General features: G+C 37.4%; 1 protein-coding gene across 13 annotated transcripts in view; it reads right to left on the bottom strand.

Moving 5' to 3' along the window:
- Positions 1–20,133, bottom strand: part of LOC105463367 (ankyrin repeat and sterile alpha motif domain containing 1B) — a 1,291,052-nt gene that overhangs the window by 900,700 nt on the left and 370,219 nt on the right. The window lies entirely within an intron of this gene.

Genomic DNA, 20,133 nt, shown 5'->3' with positions numbered 1-20,133 from the left:
AATTCTCCCTGTTCTCTTCCCACTTTGGAGACACATATCATGACATCTAGTCCACAAAGTCCAGCAGGGGAGACCTCTTTAATTTCATAAACATATTTAACCACAAACACTTTACATCAATTGTGCCTAATAATAGCCTAGAAATCAGAACTAGTAATCATAATATTATTTAGGCACTGTTGATCTGATATAAAACCCTTATTTAACAGATATTTTAAAAAGTGAGAGTCACAGAAGTTAAATAGCTATCTAGTTCAGATACTCTAGACAGTTAGAGCCAAATGAACCCAATCTCCCAACTCCACCTTTCTTCCATGACTCATTCTTTACATGCCAGGGATTTAACCTAATCATCACTTTGTAATTTGCAATTCCCCCATCCAGGCTCAAATACATGTTTGTTTTTTAAGCACACACTAATATATATTTTGAGCATATCCAAAGCTTATGTATTACCCTGGCTAACTTTCTGTAAGTGCCTCCTTGTTTACAAAATTAAAAACGTTGAATCTAATAGCAAATAACCTGAGGCCTCTGTGATAAATGAGACAGGGCTTCGGGGCGTTTCAGCCAGCCTCTCCTGAGACTAGGTTTAAGACATCTCCATCTCCTATGAAGACTTAAATTGTGTTGTAGCAGCTTCAGTGAAATTACTTTTAATTCCCATTTGAGATTTTTTAGAAATAATAGAGCTTTTATGCAGGCATTTGAGGCAGAATCCTTAATGAGATAATGCATGAGAAATGAATTCAGAAGGAAGATTTTCATGATTGGAGGAGTTATGCGTCATACCTAATGTACATTCCAGGAATATTTTATTTAAAGCGAAATTAGTGAAGTATCAATCTGTGGAATTCTACAAGAAATTCATTTTATAACTCCTCCATTATTCCTGTCCTCAGTAACTTCATTTTTCACATATGAGAAGTTCTCAAGTAAATGTCCTGAATATCTAAACCAATGTATTTCAGTGCCCAGAATATACTATACATCCAGGATTCACAGTATTCACTTAAAGAAGATGATTAGAGCAAATTTGTCAGTTAAAAAATAGCAGCAGTATTTAGTTGCATTTGAGGGAATGTGATCTGAAGTACCACAGCAACTTTTCTTAAGCCCCAAGTAATGCAAAGTCATGAGATGTATGGGTTCAGAGACATAGAGCTGATTGAGCAAAGATCCCAAAGAAGATTAATGGTCATCTGAAAGAAGGTAAAAGATTTCTTGTACGTTTTTATTTGACACAGTGTCACACAAAAGTGATCTATGATGTCTCCAATAACAACCACCACCACAAAATAATGGCTAACACATCTAATGCTCACTGTGTAGCAGGCACAGTTCTAAGGACTTTCTATTTATTATCACTTTATTTCATTATCATAACAACTCCATGAAATAGTACTACTATTATCTCCACTTAACATCTATTGAAACTAAGACACAGAGAGTTTAAGTAATTTGCTGAAGGTCACACAGCTAGTAAGAAACACACACGGGTTGGATTTGAATCCTGAAAGTTCAGCTCCAAAATCCGCAATGTCTGAGCCTTACTAAATGCCAAGCACCATGACAGGTTCTTTCTTGCATTACCTCATTTCAATATGCTTATTTAACTTTATTTTTAGGATAAAGTCAACTGTAAAATGTTTTTCTCTTTCATTTACACATTTGTATGGCTTGTGACTACATCCTTGAATTACATTAAAGCATTATTCTTTGCATTGCATAAAAAACTGTTTAGTTTCTACTTCTCTAGCCTTTCTTGAGTAAGCAGCTATGGGTAGTAAAGCATACAGGAGAAAGAGATACCTCAGGATCCACCTCACCCATTGAGGGAGCTGCAAAAGACAGCAAGGAAGGCCTTCAAGTAATGAGTGAGCATGTTGTCTAACTCTGAGCCAATGGGAATGTCCTTAGGATGTGTCCTATGCTTAATTCAAATATCTGTGGCACAGCATGGCATCCTTGAACTGGGAGAAACCTCTTTGTAGCATTACCACCAATCTTTCCTAAGTAAAGTTAGCCACTTCCACCTCAGTGAGGCTAATCTTCAAGTAATTTCTGTTGTTGAGTAAAGAAGGCATTTTTGACTATTATTCAAAAGTCAAAAAATAACAGATGCTGGCAAGGTTATGGAGAAAAAGAAATACTTACACTAGTGCTGTTGGTAGCAGTATAAATTAGTTCAACCATTGTGGAAGACAGTGTGACGATTCCTCAAAGACCTAAAGTCAGAAATACCATTCGACCCAGCAATCCCATTACTGGTTATATATCCAAAGAATATAAATTGTTCCATTATAAAAACACATCCACACATATGTTCACTGCAGCACTATTCACAATAGCAAAAACATGGATTCAACCCAAATGCCCATCAATGATAGAATGGATAAAGAAAATGTGGTACATATACAACACGGAATACTATGCAGCCATAAAAAAGAATGAGATCATGTCCTTTCCAGGGACATGGATGGAGGTGGAGGCCATTATCCTTAGAAAATGAATACAGGAACAGAAAACTAAGGATTGCCTGTTTTCACTTATAAGTGGGAGCTAAATGATGAGAACACATGGACACATAGAGGAGAAGAATGCACACTGGGGCTTATCAGGGAGTAGAGGGTAGAAGGAGGGAGAGGATCAGGAAAAATAAGTAATGGATACTAGGCTTAATACCTGGGTGATGAAATAATCTGTACAACAAACTCCCATGACACATGTTTACTTATGTAACAAACCTGCACATCCTGTACATGTACTCCTAAACTTAAAAGTAAAGTCAAAATACATGCATGGGAAAAAAAAAAAGTCCTGCCAATGCCTGAAACTCAACATACTCCAAATTGAATTGATCCTATCCTATTCCAAAAAGTCAACTTTATTTCAAAGTTTTCTAAATATCCCAGATTTAAATGATTCTTTGATTCCTAAACTTTTTTTTCACTTTGCATATTAACCAGTCACTGGAACCCAACATTCATTCATTTATTTTTCTTCACAACGTCTTTTAGATTATCTTTCCTTTCTGCTTTCAAGGCAAAACAGCATACTTGAAAATGCCTAGAGGCTGGGCATGGTGGCTCACACCTGTAATCCAGCACTTTGGGAATCCAAGGTGGGCGGATCACCTGAGGCCGGGTGTTTGAGACCAGCCTGGCCAATATGGCAAAACCCCATCTCTACTAAAAATACAAATATTAGCCTGGCACGGTGGTGCATGCCTGTAGTCCCAGCTACTCAGGAGACTGAGACATGAGAATCGCTTGAATCCAGGAGGCAGAGGTTGCAGTGAGCTGAGATCATGCCATTGCAATCCAGCCTGGGTGACAGAGTGAGAGAAAGGAAAGGAAAAGAAAGGATAGGAGAGGCGAGGGGAGGGGATGGGAGGGGAGGGGAGGGGAGGGGAGGGGAGGGGAGGGAAGAAGAAAGCCCATACATAGGAGTTAAGGTAGGTCCTGGATTTTCCATGGACCAACTGCCAAAAAAAAAAAAAAAGAATTCTCAGTAGAGGATTTCCACTTTCTTTATGCTTTCACATGACTGTTGCTACACAAACGCACCAACAATTTTATTGAAAATGGATTTTTTTTTACACGTAGCATATTTATGCAATCTCTACTGTTGGATCTCTCTATTGTGTATGTTTATACTGAACCATATCTTTCAGTGACTCTGTTCTGCTTTTCAGTCATTTCATCCATTTCTCATTATTTTATTATTCTTCCCATCTCAAATCAGTAGTAGTATTTCTAGGATTTTCATAATTCAAAGAGAGTGAAAATATTCCTTTTGGTTCTCTTAATTAATTCTTCCTCAGGGGGAAAAAAAAAAAAAAAAAAAAAAGTTGCTTTAGTTTAAGGTTTCTCCAGCCTAGTATGAAGTGAATTTCAAGAAATCTCAAGGATCTCCAATGAAAGGTGAGAACTCTTTTCTATACTTGCACTCCCACCTTGAAAATTACTTCTTAAGTAATGATTCCATCCATTAGTGATATATCATGAAAACAGTGTTTATAAAAACTATGGGAAAATTCGAAAAATGTTTTTAAATACAAAAGCAGAATTCCAAAGTGTTTACACAGCAAGATGACATTAGGTAGGTAGGCAGGCAGGTAGGTAGGTAGGTAGGTAGACAGATTACATAGATAGATAGATAGATAGATAGATAGATAGATAGATAGATAGATAGATAGATAACACACACATACACTCATACACAGAAAAAAATCAAGAAAAAACCATTAATTTAAATTTGTTGGAATAATATGACTGGTTTTCCTTTCTTATATTTTTCCTCATTTTTCAGCTTTTTTGAACGATCACATGGTACATTCAATATTAAAAAAAAAAAAAGAACATTCACTCTGCAGAATACTTACACATCAGGCAACAAAATATCACTTTCTTCCAAAGACTGAAATTTCTCTGAATCTAGCCCTGCAGCTAAACAAACCTCCCTGACAATGTAATGTTCTGGTTTGGGAGTCTGTCTTTACAAATCCATCACATAAACCTAACCAATGACAAAAACCACATGATTATCTCAATAGATGCAGAAAAGGACTTCCATAAAATTCAACACCCCTTCGTGCTAAAAACTCCTAGTAAACTAAGTATTGATGGAACATACCATAAAATAATAAGAGCTATTTATGACAAACCCATAGCCAATATCATACTGAATGGGCAAAAGCTGGAAGCATTCCCTTTGAAAACCAGCATAAGGATGCCCTTTCTCAACACAGTATTGGAAATTCTGCCCAGGGCAATCAGGCAAGAGAAGGAAATAAAGGATATTCAAATAGGAAGAGAGGAAGTCAAATTGTCTCCGTTTGCAGATGACATGATTCTATATTTAGAAAACCCATCATCTCAGCCCCAAAACTCCTTAAGCTGATAAGCAACTCGGCAAAGTCTCAGGATACAAAATCAATGTGCAAAATCACAAGCATCCCTATACACCAATAATAAGTAGAGAGCCAAATCGTGAGTGAACTCCAATTCACAACTGCTACAAAGAGAAAAAAATGCCTACGAATACAACTTACAAGGGATGTGAAGGACCTTTTCAAGGAGAACTACAAACCACTGCTAAAGGAAATCAGAGAGGACACAAACAAATGGAAAAATGTTCCATACACATGGATAGGAAGAATCAATATCATGAAAATCGCCATACTGCCCAAAGTAATTTATAGAGTCAATGCTATTCCCATCAAGCTTCCAATTAATTTCTTCACAGAATTAGGAAAAAACTACTTTAAATTTCATACGGAACCAAAAAAAAGAGCCTGCATAGCCAGGACAATCCTAAGCAAAAAGAACAAAGCTGGAGACATCACACTACCTGACTTCAAACTATGCTACAAGGCTACAGTAACCAAAACTGCAGGGTACTGGTACCAAACCAGATACACAGACCAGTGGAACTGAACAGAGGCCTCAGAAATATCACCACACATCTACAACCACCTGATCTTCAACAAGCCTGACAAAAGCAATGGAGAAAGGATTTTCTATTCAATAAATGGTGCTGGGAAAACCGGCTAGCCACAGGCAGAAAACTGAAACTGGACCCCTCTCTTATACCTTATACAAAAATTAACTCAAGATGGATTAAAGACTTAAATGTAAAACCTAAAACCATAAAAAGCCTAGAAGAAAACTTAGGCAATACCATTCAGGACATAGACATGGGCAAAGACTTCATGACTAAAACACCAAAACCAATGGCAACAAAAGCCAAAATTGACAAAAGGGATATAATTAAACTAAAGAGCTTCTGCACAGCAAAAGAAACTATCATCAGAGTGAACAGGCAACCTACAGAATGGGAGAAAATTTTTGCAATCTATCCATCTGACAAAGGGCTAATATCCAGAATCTACAAGGAACTTAGACAAATTTACAAGAAAAAAACAAACAACCCCATCAAAAAGTGGGTAAAGGATATGAACAGACAATTCTCAAAAGAAGACATTTATGTGGCCAACAAACACATGAGAAAAAGCTCATCATCACTGATCATTAGAGAAATGTAAATCAAAACCACAATGAGATACCACCTCATGAGAGTTAGAATGGCAATCATTAAAAAGTCAGGAAACAACAGATATGGGTGAGGATGTGGAGAAATAGGAACACTTTTACACCATTGGTGGGAGTGTAAATTAGTTCAACCATTGTGGAAGACAGTGCAGCAATTCCTCAATGATCTAGAACCAGAAATACCATTTGACCTAGCAATCCCATTACTGGGTATATACCCAAAGGATTATAAATCATTCTACTATAAAGACACATGCACATGGATGTTTATTGCAGCACTACTTAAAATAGCAAAGACTTGGAACCAACTCAAATGCCCATCAATGACAGACTGGATAAAGAAAATGTAGCACATATACACCATGGAATACCATGCAGCCATAGAAAAGAATGAAATATTGTCCTTTACAGGGACATGGATGAAGCTGGAAACCATCATTCTCAGCAAACTAACACAGGAACAGAAAACCAAACACCACACATGTTCTCACTCATAAATGTGAGTTGAACTGTGAGAACACATGGACACGGGGAGAGGAACATCACACACTGGGGCCTTTCAGGGGTTGGGGGTAAAAGGGAGGGAGAACATTAGGACAAATACTTAATGCATGCAAGACTTAAAACCTAGATGATGGGTTGACAGGTGCAGCAAACCACCATGGCACATGTATACCTATGAAACAAACCTGCACATTCGGCACATTTTCCCAGAACTTAAAGTAAGATTTTAAAAAACAAAATAAAGCAAAACAAATATACATAAACATAGATACACAATACAATCAGGTAGGCATATACTGAGTGATTTTTAATATAAATTAAATCACATCAACATATGTTTAAAATCCTCCAATAGCCTCTCTTTTGAATTGAAATAAGTCAAAACTCTTCACCTAGATGTACAAAGTCCAATACAATTTAGCTCCTAACTACCTCTTTGACCTCAATCCCTAATGCTTTCCATAACTTACTGTAGGGCAGCTTCTCTGGCTACATTTGTGCTTCTTTCTGCCTAATAGAGATTTTCTGATGGCCGATCCCTTCCTGTCATTAGGTATCAACTCAAACATCACCTTCCCAAGGAGGCCTCCATTGACTACACAGTCGAATCTGCCCTCCATTTCTTTTCCCCAGCACTGTTTCCATCACCTTTAAAAGCTTTTGTATGTACAAGGACAAAACACTGCTGAAAGAAATTATAGATGATATAACCAAATGGAAAACCATTCCATGTTCATGGATTGAAAGAATCAACATGTTAAAATCTCTATACTGCTTTTTTTCCCCAAAATGGTTGATTAGAGGCTTTTATCATGCCTCAGTAACTTGGAAGTAGCATAAAAATAGTGCATAACAATCAACTCTGGGGACTTTAATTCAAAAAGGAAAATGAGAATCCACAGGATTCATGAAGGATACCCGAGATCCCTGGGAGGAGAATGCTGGCGAACAGCTTCCATGACAGCATCTGGCTGACAAAAATGAGTGAAGCCCCAGTATGTGAGAGAAGCAGAGAACTTTATTCCTGAGGTGCAAAGTTGGCTCAATATATATAAATCAATAAATTCACCACACAAACAGAATTAAAGACAAAAACCATATGATCATCTCAATACAAGCAGAAAAAGCATTCAATAAAATCTAACATCCGTTCATGATTTTAAAAATCCATCAAAAAACTAGGCATCAGGCCGGGTGCGGTGGCTCAAGCCTGTAATCCCAGCACTTTGGGAGGCCGAGACGGGCGGATCACGAGGTCAGGAGATCGAGACCATCCTGGCTAATACGGTGAAACCCCGTCTCTACTAAAAATACAAAAAACTAGCCGGGCGAGGTGGTGGGCGCCTGTGGTCCCAGCTACTCGGGAGGCTGAGGCAGGAGAATGGCGGGAACCCGGGAGGCGGAGCTTGCAGTGAGCTGAGGTCCGGCCACTGCACTCCAGCCCGGGCGACAGAGCGAGACTCCGTCTTAAAAAAAAAAACAAAAAAAAACTAGGCATCAAAGGAACCTACCTTAAAATAATGAGTCATCTATAACAAACCCACACCTGAACACCTGTATGCATATAAACTAGAAAATCTAGAGGAAATTGATAAATTCCTAGAAACACAAAACCTCCCAAAATTGAATCAGGAAGAAATTGAAACCTTAAACAGAACAACATGAAGTTCCAAAACTGAATCAGTGAGAAAAAACTTACCCACCAAAAAAGCCCTGGACCAGGTGGATTCACACCTAAATTCTACCAGACATGCAAGGAAGAGCCAGTACCAATTCTACTGAAACTATTCCAAAAAATCAAAGAGGAAGACTGCTGCCTATGTCTTTCTATGAAACTAGTATCACTGTGATACCAAAACCTGTCAAAGACACAACAATAACATAAAAGTAAAACTACAGGCCAATATCCCTGATAAACATAAATGTAAAAATGCTCAAGAAAAAACTAGCAAACTGAATTTACCTGCACATCAAAAAGCATTTTACCATGATCACACAGGCTTCACTCCTGAGATGCAAGGTTGGTTCAATATATATAAATCAATAAATGTAATTCACCACACAAACAGAATTAAAGACAAAAACCATATGATCATCTCAATAGATGCAGAAAAAAGCATTCAATAAAATCTAATATCCCTTCATTATTTAAAAAAAATCCATCAAAAAACTAGGCATCAAAAGAACCTACCTTAAAATAACGAGTCATCTATAACAAATCCACGGCTAACATCATTCTGAACAGGGAAAAAAATTGAAGCATTTTCCTTGAGAACTGGAATCATACAATAATAGTCACTCTCACCATTCCTATTCAACATAGTGCTGGACGACCTAGCCAGAGAAATCAGGCAAGAGAAAGAAACAAAGGGCACCCAAATAGGAAAAGAAGTTAAACTCTCTTCTTACTGACGATATTGATCCTATACCTAGAATACCCTAAAGACTCTGCCAGTAGGCTCATGGAACTGATAAATGACTGACAAAGTTTCAGAATATGAAATTAACATATAAAACTTAATAGCATTTCTATAAACCAGTAATATTTGGCTCTTATCTGAGAGCCCCCTTTTACAATGGTCACCAAAAAATAAAACACCTAGGAATACTTCTAACCAAGGAGGTGAAAGATCTCTATTAGGAGAACTATAAAACATTTTTGCTGAAAGAAATAATGGATGACACAAACAAATGGAAAAAACATTCCCTGCTCATGGATTGAAAGAATCAATATCATTAAAATGTCCATACTGCCCAAAGCAATCTACATTTTCAATGTGATTTCTACCAAACTACCAACACTATTTTTCACAGAACTAGAAAAAAAACTATTCTAAAATTCATATGGAACCAAAAATGAGGCTGAGTAGCCAAAGCAATCCTAAGAAGAAAGAACAAAGTTGGATACATCATATCACTCAACTTTGAACTATGCTATAAGGCTATAGTAACCAAAACAGCATGGTACTGTTACAAAAATAGACACACAAACCAAGGGAACAGAATACAGAACCCTGAAATAAAGCCACACATCTACAGTCATCTGATTCTTCACAAAGTCAACAAAAATAAGCAGGGGGAAATGTCCTCCTATTCAATAAATGGTGCTGGAAAAACTGGCTAGCCATGTGCAAAAGATTAAAACTGGACCCCTACCTTTCACCATATACACAAATTAACCCAAGATGGATTAAAGACTTAAATGTAAGACCTCTAATTGTCAAAATCTAATTGTCAAAATTTTCAGACAACAGCCTTGACAAAGGGTTTATGGCAATATCCTCAAAAGCAATTGCAACAAAAACAAAAATTGACAATTGAGACCTAATTAAAGAGCTTCTGCAGGGCAAAAGAAAACTATCAACAGAGTGAACAGACAACCTACAAAATGGGAGAAAATATTCACAAACTATGCCTCTGACAAAGGATTAATATCTAGAATCTGTAAGGAACTTAAATCAACAAGCAAAAAGCAAATAACCCCATTAAAAAGTGGGCAAAGGACATGAACAGACACTTCTCAAAGGAATGCATACAAGTAGCCAACAAACATGAAAACAAAAATACTCAACATCACTAATCATCAGAGAAATGCAAATCAAAACCACAATAAAATACTAACTCATACCAGTCAGAATGGCTATTGTTAGAAAGTCAAAAAATAGCAGAAGTTGATCAGGCTGAGGAATAAAGGGAATGCTTATACACTGTATGGATGTAAACTATTTCTGCCACTGTGGAAAACAGTTGGGACATTTCTCAAAGAACTAAAAATAGAGCTACCATTCAACCCAGCAATCCCATAATTGGGAATATACCAAAAGGAAAATAAATTGTTCGACCAAAAAGAAACCTGTGCTCATATGTTTATCATAGCACTATTCACGACAGAAAAAACATGGAATCAACCCAGGTGCCTATCAATGGTAAATCTGATAAATAAAATTTGATACATATATACCATGGGATACTATGCAGCCATAAAAAAAAAATAAAATCATGTCCTTTGCAGCAATGTGGATGCAGCTGGAAGTCATTATTCAAAGCAAATTAATACAGAAACAGAAAACCAAATGTCATCTGTTCTCATAAAGTGGGAGTTAAATCTTGGGTACACATGTACACAAAAATGGGAACAGCAGAAACTGGGGAGGGAAGCAGAGAGGTGGGTAAAGGCTGAAAAACTTCCTATTGGTTGCTATGTTCACTATGTGGGTGATAGGATCAATCACACCCCAAACCTCGTCTTCACACAATATATTCTTGTAACAAACCTGCACATGTACCCCCGACTCTAAAATAAAAATAGAAATTTAAAAAACTGTACATAGCATTTATCACTATCAAGTCTCCTTGATTATTTCTTTAGTTGCTATTGTTTGTCTCCACTCCTAGAATGCAAAATTTGTATCACTGCATCCTTCTTAAAACAGTGTTGGATACATAACAAGAGAACAATAAATAAATATTAAAGGAATAGCAACCAAAGAAAGGGAGTGATAAGAATAGTAGTTTCCATGATACAAATGTTGGTTTTAGGATTCTCTTTAAAAACAAACATAGTTGATTTCCAGTCTTACCAACTTCATGATAACAATGCAGCTGGTGTAACTTAATATATGCAAATAAATATAAATACTTCTGGAAAAAGTCAAGAAGAAAATGTTCACAGGACAGGATGAGAATATAGAGGTTTTGCTTATCACAGAGAGTAGTAAGAAAAGTAATGGAAATTGAGTCCAATGAGAGTAATAAAAGGGTAATGATAGTAGAGAATTGGTTTCTAGTGGTGGCTGAGGTATAATAGGATTAGTCCAGAAAGCCTCCTTATGGAACATGGACACTTGGTTCTATGCTTTGGTGTGCCACTCATCAGGCATCTTCTTACTCAGACAGCCCCCCAAGGAATGACTGAAATTAGGGCATTGGTGATCATCAACTAAAGGGTATCTAAATCTTTCTATGAGGTATATGAGACTGCTATATTGGCTATATGGTGATCAGTTTTCTCCTATATTAAAATGAAATGCTCTAACCTGAGAAAAACAGGTTACATGAAGAACTAAAATACATATTTTTTAGTTTTCTGGATTAAATATATGTTGCCAAAGTACAAAACCATATAACAGCAAATTACAAATTTAATTATCACAAAACGACCAGCCCCTAAAATATCACCTTTTCAATATATGTTAGGTAGCCAGCAGTTCACCATTGCCATGAAAAATGGTATATCAAAAGTATTTAACATTTTATAATTTATACTCCACATCCAGGTGACAATGACAAATTGCTCAAGTTCCCTCCTTGTTTTTGCATCATCACTACATGTTTGAAAAATCGATATATCACTTGCGGCCAAGGATTACAAATGCAGCCCACATCCTTTCACTTTCTTTTTTCTTTCCCCATCTATCATAGTATTTCCCTCTCATCATTGCTTACCTATTCTTTCCTCTCCATCTCTACTTATTCTCTCCCTGAGACCATATTTCATCTTCTTCATGACCATTCCAATCTCTTACCTCACACTCAACAAAAACAATTCTTTACCCATCTTTATAATAGGTCAAGCTCCTAGCCATGAGGAGGTCACAGGGCCTGACTGGCACACACTGGGGTGAATGGAAAACCATCCTGGGAATCTAGGGTTTGGTAAGGAGCAAGATATCAGAGAAGAGGCATATGAGAAAGAAGATCATGGACAGGGTCTGAGCAGCACTGGACTGTAGGGTCACACAGAGGGGTCAGGTGCATTATCATCCTGAGGCAAAAAAACACACCAGAAATAAAGAACAAGGTTGGTGATGTCTTTCATCTTTTTATGATTGTTTCTCCCTTCTATTACAAAATATGCACTGGCCATTCATAGGATATAATAAGATAATAGATACCACTTTCCCTTTTCTCTCACAAATTCCCTTATAATCCCTGATAATTTTACTTGTTTTCAGAATGTTAGAGCCAGATAGGTAAAACAAAATTTCAGTTTGGCCACAGACTCAAAGCAAAAAATAGGACTCCTTGAAGTTCATTCGAAATAAATATAGCTTTATTTTTGCTACTATAGCAACTATAAAATCGAAATATTTATTGACATATGCAGAAAACAACATAACATTTTATTAATACGCAATTGAGATGTTATTTGCCTTTTTACATTTACTTATTAATGGGTCATTCATCATTTTAGAACATTTACATGATAGAGTAGTAATTAAAACAAAAAGAGAAATTGAATGCATCCTTTAGCTATAATAAAGGCTAATGTTTATTATGTGCTAGGTTTTCTGTTAGGCACTTGACATTTATCAATTCATTTAATCCTCACAAAACAATGTAGTGTTGGAATTATCCTCATTTTACAGATGGGGAAATGGAGGGCGATTCAGAGAAATGGAGCATATTGTTAACAAGTGATAAAGTCAGAATTGGTACCCAGACTACCAAAGAACTCACATTTGCCAAAAAGCAAAGGTGCTTTTTACACTATTCCAGCATATCTCCCTACAATGACACCAAAGGAAACCAGAATTCAACAAACATAGCCTGAGGGCCTGCTGCATGCAATGCACACAGCCGAATGTGTTGGAGATCATAAACATTTGTCAGAAACAAATGTTATCATCTAAAAGAAGAGATAAAACATGTATATAAACAGCTACAATAAAAGGCAGAAAGCCACAGTTATCAAGAATAAATTCTTTGCATGTTAAGAGAAAGGGGGTTATTTCTGGTGGAGAGCATTAAATAAAACTTTAGGAGGGAAATAGCATTTGAGTTGGACCTTAAAGTTTATAAAATTAATAGTTTTGCACCAACTACTTGCTCATTGACATTTGGAAGAAGTACCCATCTCACATTCCACAAAGAATGTATAGTCATGCATCATTTAAGGATGGGGATACATTTTGAGAAATGTGTCATTAGGTGATTTCATCATTGTATGAGCATCACTGAGTACACTTACACAAACCGAAATGGTACAGCCTACTACATACCTAGGCTATATGGGACAACCTATTGCTCCGAGGTTACAAACCTGCACAGAATGTTACTATACTGAATACTGTAGACAATTGTCTACAGTGTTAACCATTTGTATATCTAAACATGTCTAAACATGGGAAAGGTGCAGTAAAAATACATCATAATCTTATGAGCCCATCATCATATACACAGCACTTCACTGACTGAAATGTCATTATACAGTTCCTGACCACATCTCATTTAGAAATTAGTTTCTAAAAATCCACAGTGGTTCTATAACAACCTTAATCTGGTTTCTTTTTCTCAGAAATGTGTTTAAGTTAAACATCTAAAAAAAATCTCTGTGGAATTTCGAGCTTTGAGCTTAAAAGTTTGAAAACTTGCACTCTGGATTGTGGTTACATGTGAAAAACACTTTTTAAATTACTGTCCACAGCATTGTTGCCTTTTTTCTAAGCTTTCGTTTTTCTGTACAGGATAAAACATTTTATCACCTGAAAATATTTCCAAATAGACCCTTATTGCCCTAATCTTTTTTGTGTTGCTATTAATATAACAGAACACTTAAGACTGGGTAATCTATTCAAAAATTAGAGACTTATTTGGCTCACAGTTGTGGAGGATGGAACATCCAAAGTCAAGGGGTCCACATCTTGTGAGGGCCTTCTTGCTGTGTTATCCCATGGTGGAAAGCATCACATGGTGAGACAGCAAGAGCAGAGGGAGCCAAACTTACATTTTAACAGGAACCCATTCCTGCAATAATAGCATTAATGCATTCATGAGGGCAGAGCCCTGGTAACCTAATCACCTCTTAATGGTTCTACCTCTTAATACTTAATAGGTAGGACATTCAAATCATAGTACATATTGATGTGGATCTTATTATCAGTATTAGGATTCTAATTTATTTATTTTGTACACCTGATGTCAGCAAACTTCAACAAAAATCCATCCTACCACTTGTTTTTATGAGATCTTATTGAAACACAGCTATGTCCATTCATTTTCATATTATCTATGGCTCATGCTACAATAGCAGAACTAAGCAATGTGACAGAGGCCATACAGCACTCGAAACCCAAAATATTTACCATCTAACCTTTTACAGAGTTGCAGACCTTTGCCACAGACCATTCATTTACTCAACAAGAATTTATTAAGAGCTTATAAGGGTAGCTGGCTGGTAGGTAGCTAACACAGGTTGTTGGCTGAAAAACTGCAGCCTCATTAAACTGTAGCAGGACAAGCCGCAGACAAAACTCCTCAGACATCGAGTTAAAGAAGGAAGAGGTTTATCTGGCCGGGAGCATCGGCAGGACTCCTGTCTCAAGAGCCGAGCTTGTCAGGTGCTCAACTTCTGTCCCTTTCAAGGGCTCACATCTCTAAGGGGGTCCCCATGAGAGGGTCGTGATCAATTGACCAAGCAGGGGTACGTGACAGGGGCTGCAAGCACTAATGGTCAGAGTGAAACAGAACAGAATGGGAGGTTTCACAATGTCTTTCCATACAATGTCTGGAATCTATAGATAACATCAGTTGCTAGGTCAGGGGTCGAATTTTAACTACCAGGCTTAGGTCAGGCAGGCCCAGGCCTGGTTTCAAGTCTGGTTCCTAGGTGCCGGGCTACCTGCCTTTAGTTTCGCTTCTCTTTCCTTTTCTGAGTATAAAATAATATGAGAGGGTCTCTCTCGTCCCTCAAAACTAAGTTAGAAGTTAATTCATACTGAATTGTATTCTTCAATATAATTGATCATCACATATGAGAAAAAAATTTGAACAACTTTTCCTGTGGAAAAAATGTACTAAGTGACTTGGAATATAATACTACTAGGAGGTATTCTACTAGTACTACTTACACTACTGGGTAACACTTATTGAGCATTTGCTGCGAGCTCAACACTATTATAAACACTTAATATAAATAGTATATGCCATTATTCCTCACTACACCTCTAGGATGTAAGTGCTGTTACTATCCTCACTTTACAAATGGTGAAATTAAGACTCAAACCAATTAATTTCTGAGGTCACACAGCTTATATTTGTTAAAGCTGGGACTGTATAGAAGATGCTTTCATTCCTGGAGATATTAAAATAAGAGAGTGGATAACTTATTAAAAAGGTAAAATGGTATACCTTTTTAAGGGGAGCAAAATATAAATAACTATCATTTATTGAGAGCCTCATATGGTTCTGGCATTATGCTATATGCTTTAAAAACATTCTCTAATTTTTATACCAATCCTTCACGGTAGGTATAAGTTCCCTCTTTTACAGGCAATGAAAAAATAATAGGTTATATCACTGACAAAAGGTACATACGTTGTAAGTTGCAAAACTAAGGTTAAAATTTAGATCTACCTGTCTTGTTCTATAATACATGCTAAATTCCATTTTTAAAAAAATCCTAGGTGTATTTTTCTAATTCATGAAACTGAACTGTACCTACAAATGAAAGCAACAGATGTTCAGCAGCTGAACAATGAAATATCAGATAGGACAAGAAATGAAAATATAACCTACACAACTAAAATAGCAGAGAAAAATACAGAAATATGAAGCATACTTTTATATGTAAATACAGAATTTGTTCCTAATGGTAGCTAGGATTCCAATCAGAATAAGCTACAATAGAAATTGCTGAAGACACTAAAATAATTTGAAACCTCATTAATCCATTCTCTAATAAAAGCATTGATGCATTCACACTTATCAGATATCTCTGTTGTAATCAGTTATCCCTGTTTCCATGGGAGAAGGGGACTGGTCAACCCATTTCCATATTTTTGCTGAAGAAACATCTAAAGATGTGAACAATACCCTTCTCTTAGATATGATTGAATAATAAAGAAAAAGAAAAAGAAGGGACTCTGGGCTTTAGGACCAAAGAGACCTGAGGTGAAATATTCACCTCTGCTACTTTATAACTGTGTCACCACAACAAGCTAATTGACTTCTCTGCAACTGAGTTTTCTCACTTAAAAGGATGTTTATGAGAGATGCTGTAGAACAGCATCAGGCATGCCCTCTTAAAACACATCTAAGGGAATTATTATTCTTTCAGTTGTAATCACTTTTCTCAAGGAAGATCTTTAAGAGAAAATATTTTCTCACTTATTCCCTTTCCCAGTAGGGAGTAACAGGAGCCAGACTCACCGTGTGATGCCCTGCGTTGCCTTGGGACTCTACAGCATGTCCTTACCAGCAAAAAGGCTCTCACCAGCTCTGGCCCCTTGACCTTTGATACGGTTTGGCTGTGCCTCCACCCAAATCTCATCTTGAATTGTAGCTCCCATAATTCCCATGTGTCATGGGAGGGACTCACTGGGAGGTAATTGAATCATGGGAGCTGGTCTTTCCCATGCTGTTCTCATGATAGTGAATAAGTCTCAAGAGATCTGATGGTTTTATAAAGGGGAGTTCCCCTGTACATGCTCTTTTGCCTCATGTCTCACGTAAGACATGACTTTGCTCCTCATTCGCCCTTCACCTTGATTGTGAAGCCTCCCCAGCCATGTGGAACTGTGAGTCAATTAAACCTCTTTCCTTTATAAATTACCCAGTCTCGGGTATGTCTTTATTAGCAGCACGAGAACAGACTTATCCAACCTTGGACTTCTCAGCCTCCAGAACCATAAAATACAAATTTATTTTCTTCATAAGTTCCCCAGTTTCAGGTATTCTGTTATAGGTAACAGAAAATGAACTAATACAGAAAATTGTTCCTGAGAAGTGGAGTGTTGCTGATAATGAATAACTAAAATTGTGGAAGCAGCTTTGGAACTAGGTAACGGGCAGAAGCTGGAAGAATTTGGAGGAGCAGGCTAGAAAAAGCCTAGATTCTGGTGAGGGCTTAGAAGACAAGACAACTAGGGAAAGTTTGGAACTCCTTAGAGATTGGTTAAGTACTCATGACCAGAGTGCTGATAGAAATATGCACAGTAAAGGCCATTTTGATGAAGTTTCAAATGTAACCGAGGAACAAGGGATTGGAAACCAGAGCAAAGGTCATTCTTGTCATAAATGGGCAAAGAACTTGGCTGAACTATGTTCATGCTGAGGGCTTTGGGGAAGGCAGAACTCAACAGTGATGAACTAGAGTATGTGGCAGAAGAAATTTCTAAGCAAAACATAAAAGGAGCTGCATGGTTACTTTTGGCTGCTTACACTGAGAATTGAAAGCAAATAATAATTTAAAGAAAGAATGTATAATCAAGAGAGAAGGAAAATGGAAAGATTTGGAAAACGCTCAGCCTAACCATACAAAGAATGAAAAAATGTGTTCAGGAGAGGAAACCAAGAGTGTAGCCCAGTGACCACTTGCAAAAGAGATTACTACACACAGAAGGGAGCCAGGGGCTATTCCTCAAGAAAATGAAAGAAAGACCCTGAAGGCATTTCAGAAATCTTCAAGGCTCTCCCATCACAGGCTCAAAGGCTGAGGAGAGTAGAGTGGTTTCACGGAACAGGCCTGGGGTGCATTCCACAGGCTTATTGCCCAGGGCCAACTTGTGACTTTGCTCCCCACACCCCTGCTTGGTGCTCCATGGATGCCCCAGGCATGGCTCAAGTGGCCCCAGGTGCAGATCATGTCACAGTTCCTGATGGTGTAAGTCATAAACTGCAGCAACATCCATATAACGCTAATTCTGTAGGCTTGCAGAAAACAAGAGCTGTGGAGGCTTGGCAGCCTCCACCCAGATTTCAAAGAATGTCATCAAAAGCCTGGGGGCTCAGGCAGAGACTTGTTACAGGAAAGGAGTGAGTACAGAGAGCCCCCACTAGAGCAAGAAAAAGGGGAAATGTGGGGTCGGAGCTGCTGCAGAGAATCCCCGCTGCATAGGGCAGTGCCTAATGGAGCCATAGGAGCAAAACCACCACCAAAATGCCGGAACTAAATAGCTGCCAGCATACAATCCCAGTTGGGGAGAGCTGAAGCATGGCTAAGTCCAGGAGGGCTTTTCAAGGCCTTGGGGACTTAACACTCACATCGGTTTTTGCAGAATGCTAGTCATGGAGTTAGAGGAGATTATTCCTCACCCTTAAGAGTTAATGTCCGCCCTCTTGGGTTTCAGACTTTTTTGGAGCCTGTTACTCCTTTCTTTTGGCCTGTGTCTTCCTTTTCTAATGGAAATGTCTACCATATGCCTGTATAACACCACTGTATCTTGCATGTAGATAGCTTATTCTGATATCACAAGACTATGAATTTTGGACATTTGGGTTGGTGCTGGAACAAGTTAAGAATTTGGGGCTACCATGTGGAAGAAATGGATTTTTATGTGAGAAGGACATGAGTTTTGGAGGGCCAGAAGCAAAATACTATGGTTTGAATATTTTCCCATTTCAAAACTCGTGTTGAAATTTAATCTCCAATGTGGCAGTATTGAGAGAAGAGGCATTTAAGAGGTGTTGGATCATGAGAGCAGAGCCCTCATGAATGGATTAATACATTCATCAATTAATAGATGAATTAGTTAATGGATTAATGGGCTATCATGGGAGTGGGACTGATGGCTTTATAAGAAGAGGAAGAGAGACCTGAGAGAGCACATTTAGCCCCCTCACCATGTGATGCCCTGCACCACCTTAGGTCTCTACAGAGTTCTCGGAAGGCTCTCGCCAGATGCAGCCCCTTGACCTTGGACTTCTCAGCCTCAGAACGATAAAATATATATTACTTTTCTTTACAAATTACCCAGTTTCAAGTATTCTGATATAAGCAACAGAAAATAGGCTAATATATCTACTTAACAGCATAAAAAGAGACTTGGAAACAGAAATTTATACCATGTCCCTGAGTAAAATATTAAATGTTGTAAAATGCTAATTTTATCCTAAATAATCTCTAAATTTGCTATTCTTCCAATCAAAATCTCAACAGGTAAAATTTAGAACTGTAAAACTCTTAGAAGAAAACAGAAAAGATTCATGACATCAGATTTAGCAATGATTGCTGGGTTATAATAACACTAAAAGCACAGGCAACAAAAGTAAAAATTAGATAAATTGGACTACATCAATCTTTAAAACTTCTGTGCATCAAGGGGACACATCAACAGAGTAAAAAGGCAATCTATGAAATTGGAGAAAATACTTTTAAATCACATATATAGAATGATTAATAGCCAGAATATATAAGAAACTCCTACAACTCAACAAAATAACTCAGTTAAAAAAGACTTGAAGAGACACTTTTCCAGAGAAGATATACAAATGGTCAACAACCACATGAAAATATGCCCAACATCACTAATCATTAGGGAAATGCAAATCAAAATCACAATGAGATGTTACTTCACAACCATCAAGATGGCTACTATCAAAAAAGCTAATTAAGTGTTGGCTATGATGTGAAGAAATTGGAATCCTTGTGTATCATTGGTGCAAATTTAAAATGATGCAGCCACTGTGGAAAACAGCATTGCAGTTCCTCTTAAAATTAGAAATAGAATTACCATAAAATCCAGAAATTTTACTGCATGGTGTGCGTCCAAAAGAATTAAAAGCAGAATCAAAGAGATATTTCCAAATCCATATTATAGAAGCATTTTTCACAACAGCCAAAAGGTGGAGGCAA

This window comes from Macaca nemestrina, chromosome 10 (genome assembly GCF_043159975.1).
Source record: "Macaca nemestrina isolate mMacNem1 chromosome 10, mMacNem.hap1, whole genome shotgun sequence".
NCBI classification, from domain to species: Eukaryota; Metazoa; Chordata; class Mammalia; order Primates; family Cercopithecidae; genus Macaca; species Macaca nemestrina.
This window is presented reverse-complemented; position numbering and strand designations above follow the sequence as displayed.